The 25582-nt window shown below is 45.8% G+C and overlaps 1 protein-coding gene across 2 annotated transcripts in view; it reads left to right on the top strand.

Moving 5' to 3' along the window:
- KIF26B (kinesin family member 26B) overlaps nt 1–25582 on the top strand; it is a 562023-nt gene that overhangs the window by 179452 nt on the left and 356989 nt on the right. Inside the window, exon 1 of one of the 2 annotated variants that reach the window (XM_054560800.2) lies at nt 1250–1269. The exons of the other annotated variant lie outside the window; for it this stretch is intronic. The gene's annotated coding sequence lies outside the window, so the exon portion shown is untranslated. Of the gene's footprint in view, nt 1–1249; nt 1270–25582 lie in introns of those variants that run through there. 2 annotated transcript variants of the gene reach the window in all.

The following is a 25582-nucleotide window of genomic DNA, read 5'->3' as shown; positions in this document are numbered from 1 at the left end:
AAGGAGGGTCCCGCGCAGGGAATGGAGGGTCCCGTGCAGGGAAAGGAGGGTCCCACGCAGGGATAGAAGAGTCCCACACAGGGAGAGTCCCACACAGGGAAAGAGGGTCCCACGCAGGGAAAGGAGAGTCCCACGCAGGGAGAGTCCCACGCAGGGAAAGGAGGGTCCCACGCAGGGAAAGGAGGGTCCTACGCAGGGAAAGAAGAGTCCCACGCAGGGAGAGTCCCACACAGGGAAAGAGGGTCCCACGCAGGGAAAGGAGGGTCCCACGCAGGGAAAGGAGGGTCCTACGCAGGGAAAGAAGGGTCCCACGCAGGGAGAGTCCCGCACAGGGAAAGAGGGTCCCACGCAGGGAAAGGAGGGTCCCACGCAGGGAAAGGAGGGTCCCACGCAGGGAAAGGAGGGTCCTACGCAGGGAAAGAAGAGTCCCACGCAGGGAGAGTCCCACTCAAGGAAAGAGGGTCCCACGCAGGGAAAGGAGAGTCCCACGCAGGGATAGAAGAGTCCCACACAGGGAGAGTCCCACACAGGGAGAGTCCCACGCAGGGAAAGAGGGTCCCACGCAGGGAAAGAGGGTCCCACGCAGGGAAAGGAGAGTCCCACGCAGGGAGAGTCCCACGCAGGGAAAGGAAGGTCCCACGCAGGGAAAGGAGAGTCCCACGCAGGGAAAGGAGGGTCCCACGCAGGGAAAGAAGAGTCCCACGCAGGGAAAGAGGGTCCCACGCAGGGAAAGGAGAGTCCCACGCAGGGAAAGGAGGGTCCCACGCAGGGAAAGGAGAGTCCCACGCAGGGAAAGGAGGGTCCCACGCAGGGATTGCTGTCCTACTCTGCATAGCCGCTGGGCTTTCTGCTGCGCCGATGCCATCTAGTAGAAGCCCCATCCACTGTTCTCAGAAAGAAGAGGTAGGAAGGAGACAGGAGTGCGTAGAGTGAGTGGGCCATCAGAAAAAGGACTGCTCTGGGGATGCAGGAGACCCGCTTGTAGGATTTAGGGGCACCGTGCAAGGCAGGGGTCATGGTATGCGGGTGCCTCCGACTGGCGGCTGCGTGGTGGATCTGGCCACTTGGTGAAGGTCGCAGTGACCTTGATCTGCTCTGGGGAGGGATGCTGTTTTGCGTTTCTTCACGCACGTGGAATCAGGACTAGCTGGACTGGCAGGAAAAGGTTCTCTCTGGAATAATGGTTTGCTTCTCTGCAGGCTCGTGCAGCGGCTCATGCGGAGCCCTGTGAGCACTCATTCTTGGGAGAGCACCTGAAGCCGCCTCCAGGTTTGGTCATTTCCTACTTTTTCCTATTCACCTTCTGTATCAACATGCTTTTTGGCCTTCCTCACCTGAATACATCTGATACCCTATGAATTCTTACCTTTCTTTTCCCAAAGTGGCCAGGAACTGAAAATCCAAATTCATTAAACTGGAAAGACTGGCTCTTTGCTAATTAGTCCATTTGAAATGAAACTGAAATCCAGGCTAGGATTTTTGGTTCACCTCCCAGATCACAGGAATGTATTGCCTCATTAACAGTTGAAGAAGCAGTTTTAAATGATCCAAGAACAAGCTGACCACTTGGATGCCTGGGTAGTCGGCTGGGCCTTCTGTCTTTCTGCAGGTTTTTCACTTACTTTTGCTTCCATGGGGGCCCATGGGAAGAAAGGAGGCGGGAAATGAGGTACAAAGAGAAAATTGGAGTGAGTGGGCATTTTGGTTGATCAAGTAGAAGCAATTCTGTGTGTATGTTTGGGAGGATGTGGAGAGCATTTAGAAGTTTTATTTATTTATTTATTTATCTATTTATTTTTGAGAAAGTCTTGCCTTGTCACCCAGGCTGGAGTACAGTGGCGTGATCTCAGTTCACTGTAACCTCTACCTCCTGGGTTCAAGTGATCCTCCTGCTTCAGCCTCCCAAGTAGCTGGGATTACAGGCACCCCCAACCATGCCTGGCTAATTTTTGTATTTTTAATAGGGGTGGTAGTTGAGGGAGGGGGGGGTTCACCACATTGGCCAGACTGGTCTCGAACTCCTGACTTCAAGTGATCCATCCACCTCGGCCTCCCAAAGTCCTGGGATTACATGTGTGAGCCACCACGCTCGGCCATTCATTTAGCCTGGTGACCTAGAAGTACTTAGGAAGTGTGTGTGTGTTTGTGTGTGTGTGTGTGTGTCTGTGTGCGCGCGCCCTCGCGCGCACGCACGCACGCATATGAGTATATGTGTTTTGGTTTTCCAATCTTTGGTTCACGAATGTATTCCATCTTCTTAGAACTGACTCACATATAGGAATTCAATAAATATTTATTGAATTAATAAATAAATGACTATGGTGTGTGTGTTTATAGGTGCACACACACACACACACACACACACAGAGTAACATCTCACCGATAAGTCATTTATCGAGCAACCATAAGTATTTAAAATAAATGACAAATTAGAAAGTCCAAAAGACCGTGCAATGGCTGCATAAAGGTGACAAAGCTCATGCTTGTGTTTCTTTAAGAGAAATTTATCACCCTTCACAGCCAGGTCTCCTTTAGATAGTGTGCTTGGCCGGGAGCAGATCAGAAATGGCAAATTAAAGATAAAGACAATCACAAAGGCAAAACCACCAAAGCGACAGCTAACAGCTTGACAGGAAGAGAGGGGACAGAAAGCAGACACAGATTCTCCAAGTACAGTCATCTGGTTTAGGGCAAACAGCTTTTTGCACTTTACTGCGCCTGTGGAAATTATGTCATGCGGCATGGAATGAAATTAATTAACATTCATAGTAGACACTGAATCATCAAAAGCTTGAATTATATCTCATAACTTTGTAGGAAGATGAAGTTACTCTAATTCTTTAGCAAGATTCCTTCAGAATGGTTTACTTGTTTCTTAAAGAGTACAGGCTTCCATTATATACACCAGGAGGCAGAAAACTGTGGTCGGCAGGCCAAATCCAGCCTGCTGCCTCTTTTTGTAAATAAAGTTTTATTGGAAACAACCGTGCTCATTCATTTACACGTTGCTGATGGCAACTTCCTCCTTCCCCTCAGCAGAACTGAATAGTTGAGACGGAAACCATATGGCCTGCAGAGCCAAAAATACTTAATGGTTCTTTATAGCAAAAGTTTGCCAGTCCCTGATCTAGATGTTGGGCTCCTCTTGAATGTTGGTTTGTGCTTATGTATACATCTGATTCACTTGCACGCATTACCAAGTGATCCATATACATGAGAGTGAACACATACGCATTTCTGTGTGGTAGTAAGCACAACTAAGTGTGAGCACCGCATTCTCAGACATAGCTCTAGAAAAGAGTTTCTAAGAAATTAGCTGTGAGTCTTTTCTGCTTCAGTCAGCTGATGGCATGGAGCAGTATGTTGTAACCTCTGACCCAAAGGGCAAAGGCCTTCTGGAGGAAGTGTACCCCCCCCCAAGAAGCCTCCCTGTATCCCCAAAATAGCTCCTTGAGTAGAGGTCCATCGATCACCCCCAAAGCTTACATAAGATCCTAGCAGTCAGAAGGATTTAGTGATCATGTATCCCAGACTACATAGGGTCTTGTGGGATATTTAGCTGGTACTAGAAGTTGACTGCAATGGCAAGAAAGGTATGCTTCATCGGGTAGAATTTTGCTTTTAGGATTTTTTTTTTTTTTTTTTTTTTGAGACATAATCTCACTCTGTTGCCCAGGCTGGAGTGCAGTAGTGATATCTTGGCTCACTGCAACCTCCGCCTCCTGGGTTCAAGTGATTCTCCTGCCTCAGCCCCCTGAGTAGCTAGGATTACAGACGTGTGCCACCACACCCAGCTAATTTTTGTATTTTTAGTAGAGACGGGGTTTCACCATGTTGGTCAGGCTGGTCTCGAGCTCCTGACCTCGTGATCCACCTGCCTCAGCCTCCCAAAGTGCTGGAATTACAGGCATGAGCCACCGCGCCCAGCCTTTTAGGCTATTCTTGTGGCCCTTGTCACTGACTTAATGGAGAAAATTTCTTCCGCTAAGGCAGCCATGTTGGTTTATTATTCTGTACGGATGTGGCTGGTACCACGTTAGTGTGAGCTTTCACTAGTGCTCACTTTGATAGACTCCTTGCACAGCCTAGCTAATATACGTCACTGGACTCCATTAATTTTGTAGTGTCAGTAGCCCAGAACTCATTATGGAAGACAAGTTTCTGGGATTGTAGACTCCTATGGGTCAAATACGTATATTATCATAAAATAGGTACTAAAACGTGATTTGGATTTGGGATGTGGAAGCGAGTGCCATTTTATTATTGAGATATTCATATACCTTAAAATTGACATTTTAAAGTAATTTTTAGTATAGTCACAAAATCATGAATATATATTTTCACCTTGTTTTAAATATAAGATTGGTTCATTTTGAAGAATTCTATGTAACCCATATCAAAGTAGCTGTTACAGTTGTGCAGAGATTCACACATGTATGCTGTCAAGATTTCCCAGTTGGCATGTGTGCCATAGGATTTACTGAGTGTGGATTATGACAGTCCTAGGTCCCCTGAGTTTATTTTATAAACATTGAATTGGTCTTCCCCACTGTGCCTTGTCAGAGAACACCAGGGCCCAGGGCCCAAGCCTCTAGCCTACCCCAGGCCCAGGGATTTGAACAACCTCCCTACCTTCTGGAAACCCATTCTCCCCCAATACTGGCAGGAAAGTATGAGGAGTCTTCTTTCTTACTGTCCTTATCACTATAGGAAACAGGGAAAGCATAAGAAAAATGACAAAATGTTCCAGCTGAGCTAGAGTCTCATTGGAGGGTACAGTTGTCCCTGAGTATCAGTGGAAGAGTGCCTCCAGGTCTCCTACAGATACTAAAATCCACAAATGCTCAAGTCCCTGGTATAAAATGTCATGGTATTTGCGTATAAGCCATGTACATCCTCCTGTATATCTGAAATGATGTCTAGATTATCTATAATACCTAATGCAATATAAATGCTATATAAATAGTTGTTATTTTGTATTGTTTGGGGAATAATGACAGGGAAAAAAGTCTGTACGTGTTAAGTACAGATGTAACCATCCTTTTTTTTTCTGAATACTTTTAATCCATGGTGGTTTGAATCCATAAATATGGAACCCACGGATGCAGATGGCTGAGTACGTATTAACATATAAATAGGGCTAGCCTTGCTTTTCTGCAGCCCCTATCCCTTATTCTAAGTGGCTCTGGGCAAAGAGACCATTCATTTATTCACTCATTCATTTGTAGGCACTACTGAGAGCCTACGATGTATACAGCACCATGCACCAGGCCCTGAGAACACAGAGGTAAGATAGACAGGATCCTGCTTTCATTGGGTTTATATTCCAATGAAGATAAGAGGCATTCAACAACTCTTTATCTAATGAGTTGTACAGCAACCCTTGTGATATGTGCACTGAAAGAAATGTGCAGGGGTTTTGGATAGAAAGGCTCAATGTGGAGCCAGACTTGGTCTGGAGGCGGGGAAGCTTCTCTGAGGGTGCGATGTTTCAGCCACGATCTAAGGGAGGGAACAGGGAAATGCATTGCAGTCATCCAAGTGAGAAATGATGGTGGCCTCAATGCCCAAAGTGGGGACGTCAGTGGATGCAGACAGTGAATTTGAGACATATTTAGGAGATGGAATTGACTAGCATCATTTTATTGATACTTTTCATTTCTACAGTTTGAGTCCATCCTCCCATCCTCCTTTCCCAGTCCTAGTGCCTCAGATGTTCTCATTTTTCTCTTGGGGGTGAGTCTATACTGAAGCCAGATGGTTTCACTCAAACCCATTCAGTGCTCCAGAGTCAAGTGTGGTCATCACAGGGGAGCCCTGGAGCTGCATCTGTAATGTTAGTGACCCTGATTTCTAAAGGGAAGTCTTCTTCAGTCTATTTCTGAGATTATTCCTGGGAGCTTTAACTGGAAAAGCCAAGGGCTTTAAAAGATGCAGTCTTTTTTTTTTTTTTGAGACATTATCTTGCTTTGTCACCCAGGCTGGCCTGCAGTGGCACAGTATGGCTCACCACAGCCTCAACCTCCCAGATTCAAGCGATCCTCCGATTTCAGCCTCCAGAGTAGCTGTGGCTACAGGCATACAGGCACACACCACCACTCTCAGCTAATTTTTAAAAAATTTTTGTAGAGACAAGATCTCACTAGGTTGCCCAAGCTGGTCTCAAACTCTTGGGCTCAAGTGATCCTCCCCGCTTGGCATTCCAAAGTGCTGGGATTCCAGGAGAGAGCCACTGGGCCCAGCACGATGCAGTCTTCAGAGAAGATACACTCTTCAGAGAAGGTGAACTCTCTGGGCACCTAGAGAAACTCATAGGGAAACAAAAACTTGTTTATAAACCTGATTCAACATGGGAGACTCCACATTTTCTCCACATTGAAAAGTTCCTTCATCTTTTTTAAAGCATCTAAATGATTTGTGTCTCACTTCCTCAGCAGGCTGGTGGGTAGGGAGGGCCACCAGTTGGGGTAGAGCTCAGAGGGAGGTGCACGGCTGTGCGGTGCCTGAGCTCCTGCGTCTCCTGTCACTTGGCTCCCATGGCACCATCTATGCCCGTCTCCCTCCCCGTTAAGGGTTAGCGTGACATTATATCACAGATCTGTTGATTTTCTTTTCACTTCCGTTCTGGGTTTTCAAATTCTCAGACTACAAACCAAGTTGAAAGCAATCCTTTGTTTCCTCTTGAACCGTAAATCAGAAATTGTGCTTGGGAAACCATACCAGGTGACTAACTAGAAAACATCCCCAAACCTTGTTAGTCTTTGGCCGTAGACATTTAATTCCGAGCCCTTGATGGATGGTGATGTTAAACACAGATTGTGCATGCATTAGTAGTAGAATGCACCCCTGACCGATTTTTCACACATTTAACCAAGTAAATGGCTTCTTGCCTTCAGTGGGTTTTTATCTGAAGACCAGCAACCATTGCACCAAGATGAAGAAGTGAGCCGCGTGGTTTTCTCCATCCAGGGGTGGAGAAAGAAAAGTGCAGAGACAGTCTTCAGTGTTTTTATATAAATTTGCTTTGCAAAAAGCATGTTGCTGTGTAATTAAAAATGTTAATGATGCTGCCTAAAGCATCTAAGGAGAGCAGTATGGACAAGGAGAGAATGGGACCGTCACCCACTGGTGGCTCCTCCGTCTATGGTCTCTAGTCATTTTGCTCCCTACCGTTCTTCTGAAGTCAATTCTGGTTTTTGTTTTTGTTTTTTCCTATTTTTCCCAAAGACCCGGGGCTGGAGGTCTGTAAAGGGACCCTGCTACAATTTCTCAGCAATCCAGTCCAGTTTACCAGGATTAGGACTCACTACTGCAGAATCCTGGGAGGTGATGATGTAGGTCAATGAGGCCTTGGCGAGAAGAAGGGGAGGGAGGGAGGATGGAGACGTCAACCTGATGTAGGATTTGGAGAAGAGTCAGAAATTAAGAATTTAGATTAATGTGCTGGGCACCGTGGCTCACACCTGTAATCCCAACACTTTGGGAGGCTAAGGTGGCAGATCGTCTGAGGTCAGGCGTTCAAGACCAGCCTGGCCAACATGGTGAAACCCCATCTCTACTAAAAATACAAAAATTAGCCGTGCGTGTTGGCAGGCACCTGTAATCTCAGCTACTCGGGAGGCTGAGGCAGGAGAATTGCTTGAAGCTGGGAGGCGGAGCTTGCAGTGAGCCGAGATCACACCACTGCACTCCAGCCTGGGCAACAGAGCGAGACTCCATCTCAAAAAAAAAAAAAAAAGAATTTAGATTAGTGTTTATTTTGGAAAGAGAGAGCCATAAATATATATTTCAGATGTCTGTCTTCACTATAAGTTTATGGTTGAATTTGAAAAATGACTTCCTTTGGTCTGTGGAGTGTATTAGTTATTTGGGTGTGATGTGTTGGAAGAAGATAGTTAATGCATTTACAGGAGGATGATGTGAGATTTCAGATCAGGGCCACCTAATGCCTTTAATACATAAAAACCATTTAAAACATTAAAAAGTTCCATACGATCTTTTTTTTTTCCTACCACGATTTATGTCTTTATGAGGAATATCTCCATTCTGCCTCTGCTTTGCCAGGGTAATTATTATCCTGTATATACTCAGGTCTGTGTTCAAATCAGCATAATGAAGGCTGCTATGAAAATGAATATAGAATTTTCATAAAGTTCATGCTAAATTCTTAAACTTTAGCTTTTACATTGTTGGCGGTAGGTTATAGGTAGGAGTCATCTTTATAATTGACATTTAAACGCAATTTTTCTTCTCATAATTGATAACGACTTCATTCGTGCCAGCCGCAAAACCCAGTGTATTATTCTTGTCAGTGCTTGACGGTTTTGACAGGCCAGAAAAATCGCAAGTAAAATAGATATATTTGGGCATGAGATGTTGACTTATAATTCATGAAGCTGCAACCTTCCACCTGTAAAGGAGAAGAATTGGCAGAGGTATCGTTTTGATTTATGTGTTGAAAGACAGAAAACAAATAAGAAAACCTTTGTTCTGCTGTCACAACTGATGAAGGTAACAGTGTTAAAAAATAATGAAATTCAGAATACTTCCTACACATCCAGTCCTCTGTAGCTGCAATTCAGGGAGGGCCAAGGCCTTCCCTAGCAGAATCTCTGGGCTTTCTTGGGGTGCAGGTGGGGCTCTGGCCTTGCTATGCTTTAACTAGAATTACTGTGATTTTTTTTCCTTCCTTCCCTCCTTCCTCCCTGCCTTGCTGCCTCCCTCCCTCCCTCTTTTCTTTCTCTTTTTTCCTTTCTTTCTCTCCCTGTTTCTCTGTCTCTCCTTCCCCCTCCCTGTCTCCCTCCCTAGCTCTTTCTTTCCTTCTCTTTTTTCTCTCCCTATTTCTCTCTGTCGCTCCTCCCCTCCTCCCTCTCTCCTTTCTTTCTTTCTCTTTTTCTTCCGTCTCTTTCATTCATTCATTGGACTTCTGTGTAAGATTTTGTTTGGAAAAAAAAGAGTCGTATTCTCCTTTAAAAACAGTTCATAGAAATGTATCCTCTAGTAGTCCCAGCTGCTCGGGAGGCTGAGGCAGGAGAATGGCGTGAACTCGGTGGGGGAGCCTGCAGTGAGCCGAGATCGCGCCACTGCACTCCAGCCTGGGTGACTGAGCAAGACTCCATCTCAAAAAAAAAAAAAAAAAAAAAAAGAAATGTATCCTGTACATGAATGTGGATAATGAGCTTCCCTGGCTGGAATAGGGCAATCACTCTGGCTTCTGGGATGACCCTGGAGTCCTTTTCTGCTTCAGTAATTGCCACACTCCTGGGCTCCACCTCTTCTCTATTGCCCAGTTCTTCTGCTGGGATGCTGGCCTTCCGCCAGGCAGCCTTAGGTTCCGCGTAGACGCACAGATAGTCTTTACCAGTGTGTGAGAAGCCTGAGGATACAGACAGACTGCATACCGCGGCCATGTGTTGTGTGAGTGGTATCAGGCTGGACATACCCCTTGACAACTTGACTTTTTAGCTCACAGTTACATTTTTCGGACAGATCTATGTTGATTCGTGGAAAAACAGGTGATACCGCTTCTTTCATTCTATCCCCCGGCTTGAGTTGAGTTCATTCTATGCCCGACCCTTTGCCTCCACATACACACTGTAGCTACTTCTGCAGGAGATGGAGGGTTCCATGGTGTCTTCACACGTGGAGATGGCACTACGTTCATATTCTGAGCTATTCCCCAGCAGCAAGGGTAAGTTTTCTTCTCTTGCATTCTCTCGCTCAGTCAACCTTGTGACCATTGACTCATATTTGAATGTCATGTTTGGGCCACAGGCGCAAGTGAGGAGATGTTCACGCTGGTTACCTTGCTGGTGTTTTCTATAATGAGAGCCCACAAGCCCTCACCCCACCCCTGCCCTACCAGCAGCTGGAGTGAAGGTGGCGCCCCAGAGGCCACTCCTGGTAGAAACCTCATCCCCTCCCTCCTTCTGCAACTTCATAGCCTCACACACAGTTGTCTGGGAAACATCAGATCTGAGCACTGCGAGCCTTGCGTCTCTGTTTATGCCTCTCCCAACAGGAAGCCGGGACTCCGGAAATCCTTGTCCCCCCTCCGCACCTCTCTCTTACTCACCACGCCTTTCCATTGGAACACACAGCACGTTATCAGCAGAATTCCCTACACCCTCAGCGCCTTTCCTGAGAGGTCCTCGTGATGCTGTGGATCTGTGTCCCTGCCCAAATCTCATGTTCGGTTGTGATCCCAGCGTGGGAGGTGGGGCCTGGTGGGAGATGGCTGGATCTCGGGGGTGGTTTCTCATGAATGGCTGAGCACCGTTCCCCTTGCTGCTGTTCTCCTGATAGTGAGTGAGTTCTTGTCAGATCTGGTTGTTTACAAGTGTGGGGCGCCTCCTTCCTTGCTCTGTCTTGCTCCTGCTTTCGCCGTGTAAACTGCCTGCTCCCACTTTGCCTTCTGCCATGATTGGAAGCTCCCTGAGGCCTCCCCAGAAGCAGATGCAACGATGCTTCCTGGACAGCCTGCAGAACCGTGAGCCAGTGAAACCTCTCTTCTTGTAAATTCCCCAGTCTCAGGTATTTCTTTTTTTTTTTTTTGAGACGAGTTTTACACTATTGCCCAGGCTGGAGTGCAGTGGCACAATCTCGGCTCACTGCAACTTCTGCCCCCCGGGTCCAAGCGATTCTCCTGCCTCAGCCTTCCTAGTAGCTGGGATTACAGGCACCTGCCACCACACCTGGCTAATTTTTTTTTTTGTATTTTTAGTAGAGTCAGGGTTTCACCATCTTGGCCAGGCTGGTCTTGAACTCCTGACCTTGTGATCCACCCACCTTGGCCTCCCAAAGTGCTGGGATAACAGGTGTGAGACACTACACCTGGCCCTCAGGTATTTCTTTATAGCAATGCAAGAACAGACTAATACAGTCCCTTTACCTTATCTTCCTAACTGCTCCCCGAAGTCCTCTCAAGCCACATCTGCTTGTCCCCACATGCTGAACCACTGCGTTTGGTGCTAGCTCCTTATCACTGCTCCACGATCATCTTTCCCTCCTCCTGGAGACCCCTGGCTTTGCATCTCAGGCCGCCAGATCATTATTGCAGTCATCTATTCATCTCTGGTCCATAATACCACCTTGTTCCTTGCGGATCGAGGCTCCTGGAGTACTATCAGTACACCAACCCTACTTGTCAGACAGTAATGCCTGTGATTTCAGTGTTCTTATAGACAATCCTTCTAGTACTCTGGCTTCTCAGGTCCTTAATCTCCTCTTCTCAGATGACCTTGTTCTTCACTCAACCTCAGCCACCCATTTCCATAACGATACCCTAGAGCTTATTACCGGTTGTAAAGACTGATAATGCAGTCATTATCTGTTATTGCTCCAGCTCCATCGTCTCATTTCAAGCATCCCATTCTCTGACTACCACCTCTTTCTTCCCTCCTAAAACCTTGACTGAAAACAATTCTTCAACCTCACTGAAGCGCCAAATCCATCCATCCTATCATCTTTTCCCCCTTTCTCACCTACCTCGTGTCTTCATGCCTCTTACTGTCTAGTTTGGAGTCCTTGATTATCTAATCATTACCTTGCTTTACTATCTTATAACATTAACTTCTTTACCCATCTCTCTCTTCATCCCGCTCTCCTTGCAAAACTACAGCCTTGGCAAAATCCAGTTGTCCACCTCCTCTACACCTGTCTATGCCCAGCTGAGCCTGGGTGGAACAGAACACAGAGCCGTGGCGCCTGTTTCCAGTTTATGACCATTAACTTCTAGTGGGCTTGAGCACCCTCTGGAAGAGCGTTCTCCTCTTTCTGTATCATCATTTCTTCTCTCTTGGTTGAATCACTCCTTTTAGAATACAAAAATGCTATTTTAACTGCCAACTTAAAAAACAAATTTCTCTTAACCTCACACATCTCATTAACTACTGTCCCATTTCTTTTCTTTCTTCTTTTCTTCTTCTTTTTTTTTTTAGAGACAGGGTCTTACATGTCACCCAGGCTGGAGTGTAGTGGCGTAACCACAGCTCACTGTAGCCCTGTAGCCTTGAACTCCTGGGCTCAAGTGATCCTCCTTCATCAGCCTCCAAAGTAGCTGGTATTACAGGTGCATGCTACCATACCTGGTTAATTTTTAAATTTTTTTTTGAGAGATGGGGTCTTGCTACATTGTCCAGGCTGGTCTTGAACTCCCAGGCTCAAGCAATCCTCCTGCCTCCCCCTAAAGGGATAGCAGGCGTGAGCCACTGCACTTGGCCTGTTCCATTTCTTTGATTGTCTTTGCAGCAAATTTATTTTTAAAATGCGTGTTTATACTCTCTGTTTCCAGTTTCTCATCTCTGTCCTCTCTTGAACTCACTTCATTTATCTTTTAGCTGCCACCACTCAACCAAAAGCTCTTATGAAGGTCACTGATGATAATCAAGACTAAATAACATTTGTAATAGATAATAATTGTGATCTGATCATTATAACACGTTCATTCATTCTACAAATATTTGTTGTCTGGCACCTACTATGTGCCAGTCACTCTTCTAAGTGTTTTACATATATTAACTTACTTAAGCCCTAAGGCGGGTACCATTATTTTCCCCATGTTATGGGTGAGGAAACTGAGAAACAGAGAGGTTGAAGAATTTACCTTCTATACCATAAGTAGTATAAAATGGTCAGTTCTCAGTCCTCATTTTACTTGATCTATCTGCAGCATTTGCCCGTAGATTCCCTCCTTCCTGGATGACTTTCTTTGCCTTGTTTTCTGAACATCACTTTTTGATTTCTCCTTTTAGCTCACTACCTATTCCTTCTCAATATCTTGTGCTGGTTTCCTCTTATCTGCTCTAAATAAATTGTGGAATACTCATTCATCAGACCTTTGCTCTACGTGCACTGACTCGCTATGTCATCCCTCCCAGTCCCGTAACTTCCAATGCTATCAATATATTACTGATTTGCAAAATTGTATCCCTAGCCTGGACCTTGACCCTGAACTTGAGACTGTTGGTCTTAGTCTGCTCAGGCTGATATAAAAAACACCACAGACTGGGTGGCTTATAAACGACAGAAATGTATGTATTTCTTACAGTTCTGGAGACTGGGAAGTCCAAGACCAAGGCACCAGCAACTTTAGTGTCTGAGGAGGGCCCTTTTGTTCATAGATGGCACATTATTGTGTTTTCACACAGCAGAAGGGGCGAGGAAGCTCTCTGGGTCCCCTTTCTAAGAGCACTAATGTCATTCCTAATGGCTCCACCCTCCTGACCTGATCACCTTCCAAAAGCTTTACCTCCAGCCATCACGTTGGGGACTAGGTTTCAATATATGAATTCTGTGGGGGCAACACAACGTTCCGTTTACAGCAGTCTCTCTGACCTCACGTCCAACCATCTCCCCTCCTCATTCATCTCACTCCAGCCACTCCGGCCTCTTGCTGTTCCCAGTTATGCCAACTCGCCCCCACCCAGTCCTTCATGTCTGCCTGCTCCCCTGCCTGGGTCGCTTCCCCACAATGCCTGCTTGGCTCACGGCCTCACTGCCTTCCGGTCTCTGCTCAAGTGTCCCTGAATAGAGAGGCCAACTCTGAGCATGCTGTGGAAAGGGCCTCACTCCAATACACAAAGTCCCTTTTCCCATGCCCTGCCTTACTGTTCTCCATAGGTCACACGTGACGTGACCTGTGTGTGCTTGTTTACTGGTTTTGCTTCAGAATAGACCTCTGTGAGAGCAGGGACCTTGTTTTGTTCATGGCTGTATCGCACAGCTGGGTATAATAAGTGCTCAATAAATATTCTGTTGAATGAATGAATGAAGTTGCCACAGGGAAGGCATAGACATATGTCTTTCAAAACTCCATGTGCTTGGTCTTTTTAAAAGTAAATTTATTTGATTGTAAATAGATTCACATTGATAATTGAATAAAATCATAAAGGTATATCTTCTTTCCTCTTCCTTTAAGTTTTAAGACACTTATAAATGTACCTGAAATTGTAATAAAAGATCCCAGAAGATTTTACAGCATGTTTTCTGTTGATGGTAACGGATGGAAATAATTTAAATAATAACATTAACAGGTTGTTTTACTACAGGACCACAATAATTTTAAAAGACAAACTTGAATAATCCTGTTTTACCACATCCCTAAACCTATGAAACACACGGTACTCATTAATGTTGATTTGTTTAGGAGAAATAAACTTCAAAAAAAAAAAAAACCAACAAAACTCACTCTGATATTAACTGCCTCAGGTTTAAAGGTTTTTTCATAATGCCTCAGTAATACTGGCTTAATGAATTAGGTTCTAAGAAAAATGGCCAGGCATAGTTAACAATAAATCAGGGTATACTATTTGCAGAAAAAGCAACTAAGACTCTCCTTGTAAATAATAATGTGGAAAGATCTGGTATTAATCAAGCCACTGTCTACAGCTGAGCTCTGTTTTCAGCTTCTGAACACAGTGGAGTTAATATTGAGCATATCTTTGTTTGAAGCATTTGAAGCATAATGAACCCAATTCTGCAGTCCTTTGAGAACAGGCTTTTGTGAAAAATCAGTAAGGAATTGCACCTAAAACCCATTTACGAGATCATACTCCCAAAGGCTTTGTCTTAGAGCAGTTTTTAAAATCTTGTTGGTAACCTCCTGAGCACATCATTGGGAGTACAAAAAACTGCAGAGAGTATATATATATATATGTGTATATATATATATATTTTTTTTTTGTATAAATACTTGCACATCACATTATCACATTTCCCCTAAGGAAATTGACCCAGCGGTTCCAAAGACTGCCAGGCTGGAGTTGTCCGGGTTGGTGGACCTGCCTGCGTCTGGGGTAGCTCAGCCTGTTCAGAGGTGTGCACAGGGCCGAGGACCTTCTGGGCATAGCAGTCATTCATCTAGTCAGTGGCCACATGCAGACACAGATCTTGCCATATCAGATTCTCCTTCTTTCTACTGGAGGTCTGGTGATTTTACCTGTGTTAGTTCAGGCACCTCTGGATAACTTAAGGACTCACCAAGCGGCAGGTCCTTATGTCGCTCCACAGACCACCATGAAACCCTTTGACCTTTTCTGAAGTCTGCCTTATGTCTTGGGCCACTGAACATTCTGCCAATCCTGAAGAATGTGTTGATTCCAGTCTCATCCCAGTGCAAAGTATCCTTCTCATCTTTGGGCTGCTGTCTCCTGAGCAGGAATGCCGTCCCCACAGCTGATCTTTGACCATGGGTGGACTCTTGTATATGTATATGACCTGGGACCATCAAAGCCCAGGTTAAGCTGCATCCCAAGTGTTTTTCTAGCCAGCCATGCCCTGGGGGTACTTTCCATTTTATTGGTCACGGAGCACTCAGGCCCTGCTCCAGGATCCCAGGTATGGTCTCTGAGGAAAACTGACCACAGGTTGTGCAGGAGGAGCCACCAGACCTGCCCGAGAGGGTACATCTCTTCTCTTTGGTCCACTGCTTTGAGACAATTCCAAGATCCCAGTGTATATGTGTGTGAAGTCTTCATGGGTAACTATCTCCAAAGCATTTAATGATTCTCTTTGCTTGGCTTATAAGTAGGCTTATAATGGAAGTTCAAATGATGTGGGACTCTGTTGGTTTGTCCTTCTGGAAAATCCCACTCCTCTTCCTGGTCACCAAAGCAGTGAGGGGAGGGAGGGTAAGGAATTGACTCCTCACATGTATTCTAACAAGCGTGGGACAGAGCACACAGGACATGGGTCTTACTGTAGACCGGGGAAGACACTGAGCCACTTCCGGCTTTATCTCTTCTGACCTATGCATTGGGATAAACTTAGCTGAGTGCGTTTCCCTGTCTGCATGGAGGGTCTGGAAAATGAGCCGGACATTGAGCTGGGCTTCATACTTTGATCTTTGCCTCTCTCTAGAGCCAAACAAAGGCTTACCTGGGTGGGCCCTTTTTGGTCCTGTTTTTCTGTCATCGCTGTTGATAACGTGGGCCTTGAGCTCCCTAGTTGAAAACTGGGAAGTGCATTGAATGAGAAGTGTGTGGCTTCTTCCCTGGCTATGCCTTTTCCCGTCTTAAACATAGGGAAAACTCAGCTATGCCTTTTCACGTCTTAAACAAAGGGAAAACTCAACTATGCCTTTTCACGTGTTAAACATAGGGAAAACTCAGCATTTGTAATAACATGTTATGTTTATAGAGCTCTTCACAAAGTGCTTTGATGTCTGTGATTCCATTTAATCTTTACATCAACAGCAGGGAATAAGTGTTATCCCAGTCTTACTGATGAGGAAACCAAGGCTCAAGAAGATTGAATGATTTGGCCAAGGCTGTGATACTAGAAAAGGCAAAGCTTGGACTAAAACCCAGGTCTTCAGAATTCAGGTCCAGAGCTCTGGTCACTCTGTTGACTCCTTCATCAGCTCCCCAGATGAAGATGAGGAGGTATTTTCTGTTTTGAGCCTCTGATTACAGCTTGTTTTGTAATACACCATAAAGGTTGAGACCATGTTTGTTTCTAGCACTTACAAAAGGACCTGGCCCAATTAGACATTTAATAAGTGTTTTATAAATGAATGAAATTAGTGAGTGAAGAGGTGAATGAATGGATATATTGAATGAATAGATTAACTAGGCAAAACCCTACCTGTCTGCATTTATATTGGAAAGCACTACGTGAAAAAATGAGATTTGAAAGTTTTAGAATGTGGCTGTGTGTGTGAGAGAGATCGTCCTTAAATCTTTCATTTCTTCTGATTGTCTATCAATAGGGAAGGTCCAAGTCCCACCCATACTGTGTTTCTCAAATATTCTCAAATTGTATTGAAACCTGTAACCAAAACCAAAATTAAAATTGATTTTAAAGTGTCTTCTAGGTTCTTATTCTACCATTCCTACCTCCAGTTTTTTGTTTGTTTGTTTGTTTGTTTGTGTTCCTTTTTGAGACAGAGTCTCATTCCATCACTCAGACTGGAGGGCAATGGTGCGATCTCAGCTCACTGTAACCTCCGCTTCCCAGGCTCAAGCAATTCTCCTGCCTCAGCCTCCTGAGTAGCTGGGATTACAGGCACCCGCCACCACACCTGGCTGATTTTTGTATTTTCAGTAGAGATGGGTTTTCACAATGTTGGCCAGGTTGGTCTCAAACTCCTAACCGAAAGTAATCCACCAACCTTGGCCTCCCAAAGTGCTGGGATTATAAGCATGAGCCACTGTGCCTGGCCCACCTACTTCCAGTTTAAAGTCACCTGGGAAATACTTGGAGTACAGTTTTGTCATTTTAATCCTTTTTTGGACCACAACAATCACTTTATGAACTTTTTTTAACTTTTTCGGAATCGATTCAAGGAAAAGTGATAGAGGCAGGTGGGGACAGGGAGGTGAGTTTTCTTCGCATTTTTGGGAATCTCAACTCCTGAGCCTGTCTTACTAGTATGGGTTCCCCAACCCCACGACTAGAGCTATCTTAGTGGTTTCTTCCTAAAGAGACGTACGTGTGTGTGTGTGTGTGTGTGTGTGTGGTGGGCGTGGGTGGGTGTGTAAAGTAGGGAAAAGGTGAGAAGTGGCTCTCTTGCTATAGACTTTTGCTTTTTACTCTTTTCCACTGAGTCTGCTCATATTCTTCATACGATTATCACATTAGAGGTTTTGGAGTTGTAGTGGCTATCGTTTTAAGTTTCTTGTAGAATTAATTTACATAAGTAGACAATGTACATGAATTGATTGATTCAAATCTGTATCTTACAGCGTCTGTTAAAGATAGTCAGAAGGCTGTCTTTTAAAATGTGAGGACAAATCAGTTTAACAGTATAGCAAGAGAAGTACAGCTGTGCTCTGTCAAATTCTAGGCTCCTGTGTGTTGGAATGACTAGAGGCAGCGGGGAGAGGGGTCCTGGTTTACTCACCCCCTCTCCCTCTTTCACATACTAGCTTGGGCTTGTTGTGGTTGAGGTGGTGTGGGAACATCTAGAAGGTTCATTCAAAAAAGACAGCCTCAGCCTTTGCTCAGATGCTCAAGATGTTCTGCCGGCTCTCCCTACCATGAAAGTTCTCTGAGAAGCCAGTGAAGATGGCAGCCTCTAAAGAGGTTAGCTTTATTTGGTGGAGGGGTGCTAGGGGTGGCACACACTGAGGAAGATTCAGATCGTGGCACATCCTTGTGGTCAGGCCCAGAAATCCTCATTGCCCTACAGCCACCCAGTTCATGATTCATGAGGTGGGGGTCTGAGCTGAGAATGGCTGGCCAGTTCTCTGACTTCGTGGGTGTGTAATAGTTGGTTGCAACTGACTTCTCAGGAATGACAGTTACTGACTGGAGCTGGCAGAGAGGTGTGGTCAAGTTCCTGGAGAAATGCTTCCTGCTGCTCCTGCCCTCCTCACCACCAGCCTGCTTTATTTAAAGCTGTTTTGGTGATGCTTTGCTCATCTCAGTGAATTTTCAGTTCAGACCTTTTCACTAAAGATCATTATGGAAGAAAGAGGGGTAAGAAGTATGGCTGAGTAGCCTATGATTAATTCATCAGTCCCCAAATAAGCAACAAGATGTCTCAGGATGGACGGTGAAATTCTGGACCTCACAGGTAGGTCTTGGAGTTGTTAGTTGTGAATACAGACCCCCAAGTTCAGATGTTGCCAGGATTTTACATCCTCTGCTTAAGGCTGTGTTGTTATTTCTGATGTTTATGAGTGAAAACAAAAACTTACAGCTTAGGTCCTTATCTTCTGAGGGTCTCCTCAGCCTGGGGCACCTCCCGCCAAACGCTTCACGACTCCCCCACCAAGCACATCCTGGCACAATCTGGCATGAGGTCTGAGCTACATAAATGCGGTTTTATGAGGGAACAAAGCAAGTTTTGGTTTTCTCTAGAATTGTACCAAATTATACCTTCAAGATGACTTTGCCTTATCGTGGCTTTTGTTTTGCTTCTCCTAGAAGGAAACTGCAAAGTTACCATGATGTAAATCTGGCCAGAGGCTTGAAGTGATTTCATAGTAAAAGCCACCTCAGCTGTCCCCTCTCAAACCCAGGCCAAGAGGCAGAGATGCCAATGACAGGCCCTGTGACCAGCCTTGTAAGCCATGAACCAGATCCATGGTTTCACATGGCCAGGACCTCAGGGCCGCATCAGCCTCTTCCACCACACTCTCTCGTAAACAGCTGGTGACACTGTCAGCGGTGCCTCTGTCACGAGGAAGGGCAATGGCCTGTGTAGCCAGATGGCGGGGGAGTTGGAGGCTGGGCCGGGCGGTCAGGATTTGCATTCCACCAGCCTGTGGGGTTTTCATAGCCAGGGGCACTGTGTCCACTATGGGCGTGGCCGTACACACCCACCACTTCTAACCCCATTGCCAGCTACAACAGAAGAGTCAAAATATTAAGAGAGCGTGCTGTTTAGAGTTCAGTACCTCCACACTAAGGGAAACTGAGGTAGAGGAGAGCCAGCATTAGCTTCTGGGTTTAGAACACCCACCTTGCTGTCCTACATTGCGATTCATCTCCAATGAGAGCAGGTGAGAAGGAATCAGAGGAGAGCACCTAGGCCCCAGTTTCAACCTTGACCCCACGGACATCTAGGACTGGATGATTTTTATTTTATTTTATTTATTTATTTTTGAGACGGAGTCTCGCTCTGTCACCCAGGCTAGAGTGCACTGGCGCGATCTCAGCTCACTGCAACCTGTGCCTTTCAGGTTCAAGCGATTCTCCTGCCTCAGCCTCCTGAGTGGCTGGGACTACAGGCACCCACCACCACACCTGGCTAACTTTTTGTATTTTGTTTAGTAGAGACAGGGTCTCACCATGTTGGCCAGGCTGGTCTCGAACTCCTAACCTCAGGTGATCTGCCCATCTCGGCCTCCCAAAGTGCTGGGATTACAGGCGTGAGCCACTGGGCCCGGCCAGTGATTCTTTTTTCAGGTGCTGGGATGGGGGGTGGTGCTCTGCATAGTGTACGATGTTTAGCAGCACCCCTGGTTTTTACTCACTAGACGTCAGTAGCCCTCTCCCAGTTGTGACAACCAAAAATGTCTCCAGATATTTCCTAATGTCCCCTGAGCATCAAAATCACCATCTCCAGCCTGGGCAAGATGGCGAAACTCCATCTCTACAAAAAATATAAAAATGAGCCAGGCATGGTGGTGTGCAGCTGTAGTCGCAGCTATTTGGAAGCCTGAGGTGGGAGGATCATCTGAGCCCAGGAGAGCGAGGCTGCAGTGAGCCGTGATCACACCACTGCACTTCAGCCTGGGCAACACAGTGAGACCCTGTCTCAAAAAAAAAAAGAGGAAAGAATTAAAAAAACTTACCAGCGGTTAAGAATCATTGGAGTAGAGAGAGAATTTGGTGAAAAGACATCTGCATTGTACCTTTAGTCTCTGGGCTATGTCTCCAGGTCTATTTATCATCATCTTGAATTATTTTGTATAAAAAGCAGCAGCCCCCACACTCAGGTGTTTGCAGGAGTTGCAGTTCATTGGGTGGAGGGCAGAGTGTCTCGTGAAATCCTCGGCTCCTGTCTGAAGGCCCCGGCTGGGGTGAGGCACTTGAATGGGAGAGGCAGATGTCCCTGTCTACTTGTTCCTTCTCCCTGCCTCCTCTCGGCTTTCCTTCCCATTCCCTCCTCTGTGACAGCGCACCACACTGTCACCTGAGTGTCACCTGAGTGCTCGTCAGCATGCAGATTCCAGAGCCCGGCTCCCCAGAGATTCTGATACCGGGGTCTGAGAGGGGACCTGGAAACCTGCCTCACTGTGAGCTTCCCAAGTGACTCTGCGCAGGGGGCACGGTGAGGTCACACTTTGAGAAACAGGCCCTAGAGGGTTTTCTGAACACACAAGCCCTCACAGTACTCCCAGGACACTAAAGTCTAGCAGAAACAAGCAAAAAAGATGACTGTACTAGCAAACGTGACAAAAGCAAAAAGGGATAAAAATTCCTAAGAAAGGCCAGGCGCGGTGGCTCATGCCTGTATTCCTAGCACTTTGAGAGGCTGAGGTGGGTGGATCACCTGAGGTCAGGAGTTTGAGAACAGCCTGGCCAACATGGTGAAACTCCGTCTCTACTAAAAGTACAAAAATTAGCTGGGCGTGGTGGCGGGCGCCTGTGATCCCAAGGTACTGGGGAGGCTGAGGCAGGAGAATTGCTTGAACCTGGGAGGTGGAGGTTGCAGTGAGCTGAGATTGCACCATTGTACTCCAGCCTGGGCGAGAGAGTGAGACTCTGTCTCAAAAGAAAAAAAAAATTAAAAAATTCCTAAGAAAGATGAAGCTATTCTATGTGGGAACCTCTCTCACTGAAAATGGATTCATCGAGTCATTGATTGATTCGACACATGGCTTCTGTGTGCCTACTTGACTTCAGGCATTATTCTAGGCATGACGCATTCAGCAGTAAACAACACAGACAAATGTCCCTGCTGTCACCTAGTTTATATTTTGCGGGGGGAGACAGACAATGAACCGAATCTAGTTAGAAGGTGGCCATGCTGTAGAGAGAATTAGAGCAGAGAAAGGTGGTTAGGGAGTGTTGGGGCTAGTTCGCAGTTGTCATTAGATGATCCAGGAAGGTCTCATTGAAAAGGTGATCCTTGAGACCGTGAAGGTGATGAGAAACGGCCAGGCGGATATCTGCAGGTGAAAGTTTTCTGTGCAGGAGGAACAGCAAGCAGAACGTCACTGAGCTGGGAGTGGACATTCCTGGTGTGTTCAAGGAACAGCCAGAAGGCTTTCATGGCTGGTGCAGGCTGAGTCAGGGAGCAAGTGTAGGAGCTGAGGGCAGAGAGGGAACAGGAGGCTGAGGAGTCCTGCAGAGCCCATGGCAGGGATGTTGACTTTGACTCTGAAGGAAGTGGCCCGGGGAGGATTTTAAGCCGAGGACTGCCAGGATCAGATTTAAGATTGAAAAGGATCACCTTGTCTGTTTTCTTGAGAGTGGACTCCAGGGGGGAAGAGTAGAAGTGATCATTACTATTCAAATTATGGCACAGTTTCTGCGCCCTAGGAATTTACCGTGATGGTGGAGATAGAACATGTACAGCTTAAGTAAGGAAATGTTTGCTAAGTGCTACGAATGACTCAGAGAAGTGCTGTGCGAGTCAGTGAAGGGAGACATCCCTTCTGGGAGTCAGACTTCGCAGAAGAGCTGGGCCTTAGGATGGATGAACAAGACTTTGGTTTTTTAGTATGATACATAATTCACCATTCACATCCAGTGAATGGTACACATTTAAAGCGTACACTTTGATATTTTTGGACATATGTATCCACCCATGACGCTATCCCCACAATTATAATACCGCACATATCCATGACCCCCAAACGTTTTCTCGTGTTTGGTGAGGGAGAGAGGGAGTTATCATCAGGGCAGGAACCGAAGTGAAGGTACAGAGGCTGGGAAATGTAGGGGCTTCCATGGGACAGAGGGAGACTGGTGTGGGCGCTCCTGGGGGAAGGGAGGGACGTGTGACAAGGTGGCCTGAAGAAAATTCTGTGGGGCCCAAAACACTGGGTCACAGGGGAACGAGGCAAGTACTTAAATTTGTTGTAGGACATGGTCAAATGATTTATTTGTTAAAATTCCATCTTTTTTCTTTTTTATGTTGAGACATGGTCTTGCTCTGTTGCCCAGGTTAGATGGCAGTGGCGCCATCGTAGCTCACTGCATCCTCAGCCTCCTGGGCTCAAGGGATCCTCCCACCTCAGTCTCCTGAGTAGCTGGGACTAAAGGCATGCACCACCACACCTGGCTAATTTTTGTATTTTTTGTAGAGTTGGGATTTCACCATGTTGCCCAGGCTGGTCTCGAACTTCAGATCCGCCCACCTCAGTTTCCCAAAGTACGGGGATTACAGGAGTGAACCACCACACCCGGCCAAAATTTTACCTGTTAAAAACAATGGCAACACCACCAAATTTTAGGTATTTAATCTTTTTGTAGTAAGTTTAAGAAAACACAGCCAAGGGCGGATCATGAGGTCAGGAAATGGAGACCATCCTGGCTAGCAGAGTGAAATCCTGTCTCTAGTAAAAATATAAAATATTAGCCAGGCGTGGTGATGGGCGCCTGTAGTCCCAGCTACTCAGGAGGCTGAGGCAGGAGAATGGTGTGAACCTGGGAGGCCGAGCTTGCAGTGAGCCGAGATCGCGCCACTGCACTCTAGCCTGGGCGACAGAGCGAGACTCCGTCTCAAAACAAAACAAAACAGCCAAGTACATTTATGCAGTATTTCATGCATATGAAATCAATTAAAAGAAAAAGAAACATTAAGCAATTTTATAATTAGATAATTAACAGAATCCTTGATAGCCTTATACTAATACAACTACTTGCAGATTGAAAATAATTCCATTTGCTGCCTGCTGGCGCATTAAAGCCTATATGTAAAAAATACATCTAGTCTAGATAGGCTTTAGTAATTTAAAAGTAATATTTTAGTGCATTCTACTGTAATCTTGCTTAGTGCGTATATGTGTGTAGTCCAGCACTTTATTTTGTGTCATGTCGAACATGAACTTTTAAAGTTAAGGGAAACATTTTAAGTACGTAGTAGGAATCTACTTCCCCATCTTAAGCTCTGAATCTACTCGTGAAGGGATCCTATTTCCCCACAGCCAAGGGATAGACTGGAGAACAAGATTTTCAGGGTTGAAGGTACGCTGATGTGAAATCAGGTTTCTCTCTCTCTCTCTTTTTTTTTTTTTCTTGAGATGGAGTCACGCTCTGTTGCTCAGGCTGGAGTGCAGTGGCGCAGTCTCAGCTCACTGCAGCCTCCGCCTCCTGCGTTCCAGTGATTCTCCTGCCTCAACCTCCCGGGTAGCTGGGATTACATGCACACACCACCACACCTGGTTAATTTTTGTATTTTTAGTAGAGACAGGGTTTCACTATGTTGGCCAGGCTGGTCTCGAACTCCTGACCTCAAGTGATCCTCCTGCCTCGGCCTCCCAAAAGGCTAAGGGTACAAGAGTGAGCCACTGCGTCTGGCCCAGGTTTCTCTTTCTACATCTCCTGGGAAAAGGTTGGCAGCTCCTAGGAGACACTGACCAGTTAGTTGATGGGTCTGTGATTCAAATCGAACATCTAGCAAAGCCCCTATGAAGCATTAGTCAGTCTCGCGGGAGAAATGAGGAAGCGTTTTCAGTAGGCTGTTAGAGTGAGAAGCATCAGATTCTTAGTTCCATGGAAATGAACACCTCTTGGAGTGTTTCATCTTTTAAAATAGAGAAGGAAGCTGAGAGTCATTCAGGCCATGCTCAGAGATGTCAGCTCAGGAACTCCAGGAACCCAGTATTATTTTGATTCCTTCCTTCCTCCCTCCCTTCCTTCCTTCCTTCCTTCCTTCTGAGATGGGTTTTCCTCATGTTGTCCAGGCTGGTCTTGAACTCCTGGCTCAACTGATCCACCTGCCTTGCTTTGGGCTCCCATAGTGCTGGGATTATAGGTGTAAGCCAATGGGCCCAGCCTATTATGATTTCTTTCTTTCTTTTTTTTTTTTTTTTTTTTCTGAGACAGGGTCTCACTCAATCACCCAGGCTGGAGTGCAGTGGTGAGATCTCAGCTCACTGCAACCTCTGCCTCCCAGGTTCAAGTGATTCTCATGCCTCATCCTCCTGAGTAGCTGGGATTACAGGCACCTACCACCATGCCTGGCTAATTTTTTTGTTTTTAGTAGAGATGGGGTTTCTTCATGTTGGCCAGGATGGTCTCAAACTCTTGACCTCAAGTGATCCATCCACCTTGACCTCCCAAAGTGCTGGGATTACGGGTGTGAGCCACTGCGCCCGGGCTGATTTCTTTTAAGAAGGCTTTGACTTGACCAGATGTGGTGGTTAAGTGAATATCATACGTTCCCTTCTTTATCATCCTCTCTGTTGTTAATTGCAAAAGTGCCAAATCCTCCTAGATAAAAGAAAGCCCTAAGATCATTGTCACCATCCTCCTTATCCTCATCCCAACATTATATGAAGTTCTAAATTTATATAAGTTACTGTATTAGATACTGAGACTAGTTACATTGATAATAATTACTGCCATTTATTCAGCATTTACCAAGGGCCAGGTCTGTGCTAAAAATGTTGCACATATTATCACATTTAATTCTTACTTAATAAAATAAGTATGATTATCAACTGCCATTTTTACATTAAAGAGACTGAAGCTTGGATAGATTTGTGAAAAACGGCTCCTGGTCACTCAGCTACTAAGTAATAGAAGCAGGACTCGAACCTCCCATACTCTTAACCAAAAGTTTTCAAAATAGTCAACACTGTCCATACCATCTAGTTGGAAAAGATGAGACCTGGACATAAAAACTGGCCAGGCGGAGTGGCTCACGCCTGTAATCCCAGAACTTTGGGAGGCTGAGGTAGGCAAATCACCTGAGGTCAGGAGTTCGAGACCAGCCTGGCCAACATAGTAAAACTCCATCGGTACTAAAAATACAAAAAAGGTAGCTGGGTGTGGCGGTGAACGCCTGTAGTCCCATCCACTTGGGAGGCTGAGGCAAGAGAATTGCTTGATGCAATGAGCCCAAATCACACCACTGCACTCCAGCCTGGGCAAGAGAGAAAGACTCTGTCTCAAAAATAAATAAATAAAAGCATTTTCAGGGGTTGTGACAAGAAATGCCTCACCCATTCTTTTGAGT

Source organism: Pongo abelii, chromosome 1, assembly GCF_028885655.2.
Source record: "Pongo abelii isolate AG06213 chromosome 1, NHGRI_mPonAbe1-v2.0_pri, whole genome shotgun sequence".
NCBI lineage: Eukaryota > Metazoa > Chordata > Mammalia > Primates > Hominidae > Pongo > Pongo abelii.
Note: the sequence above shows the minus strand (reverse complement) of the source record. Positions and strands in the feature narration are given on the sequence as shown.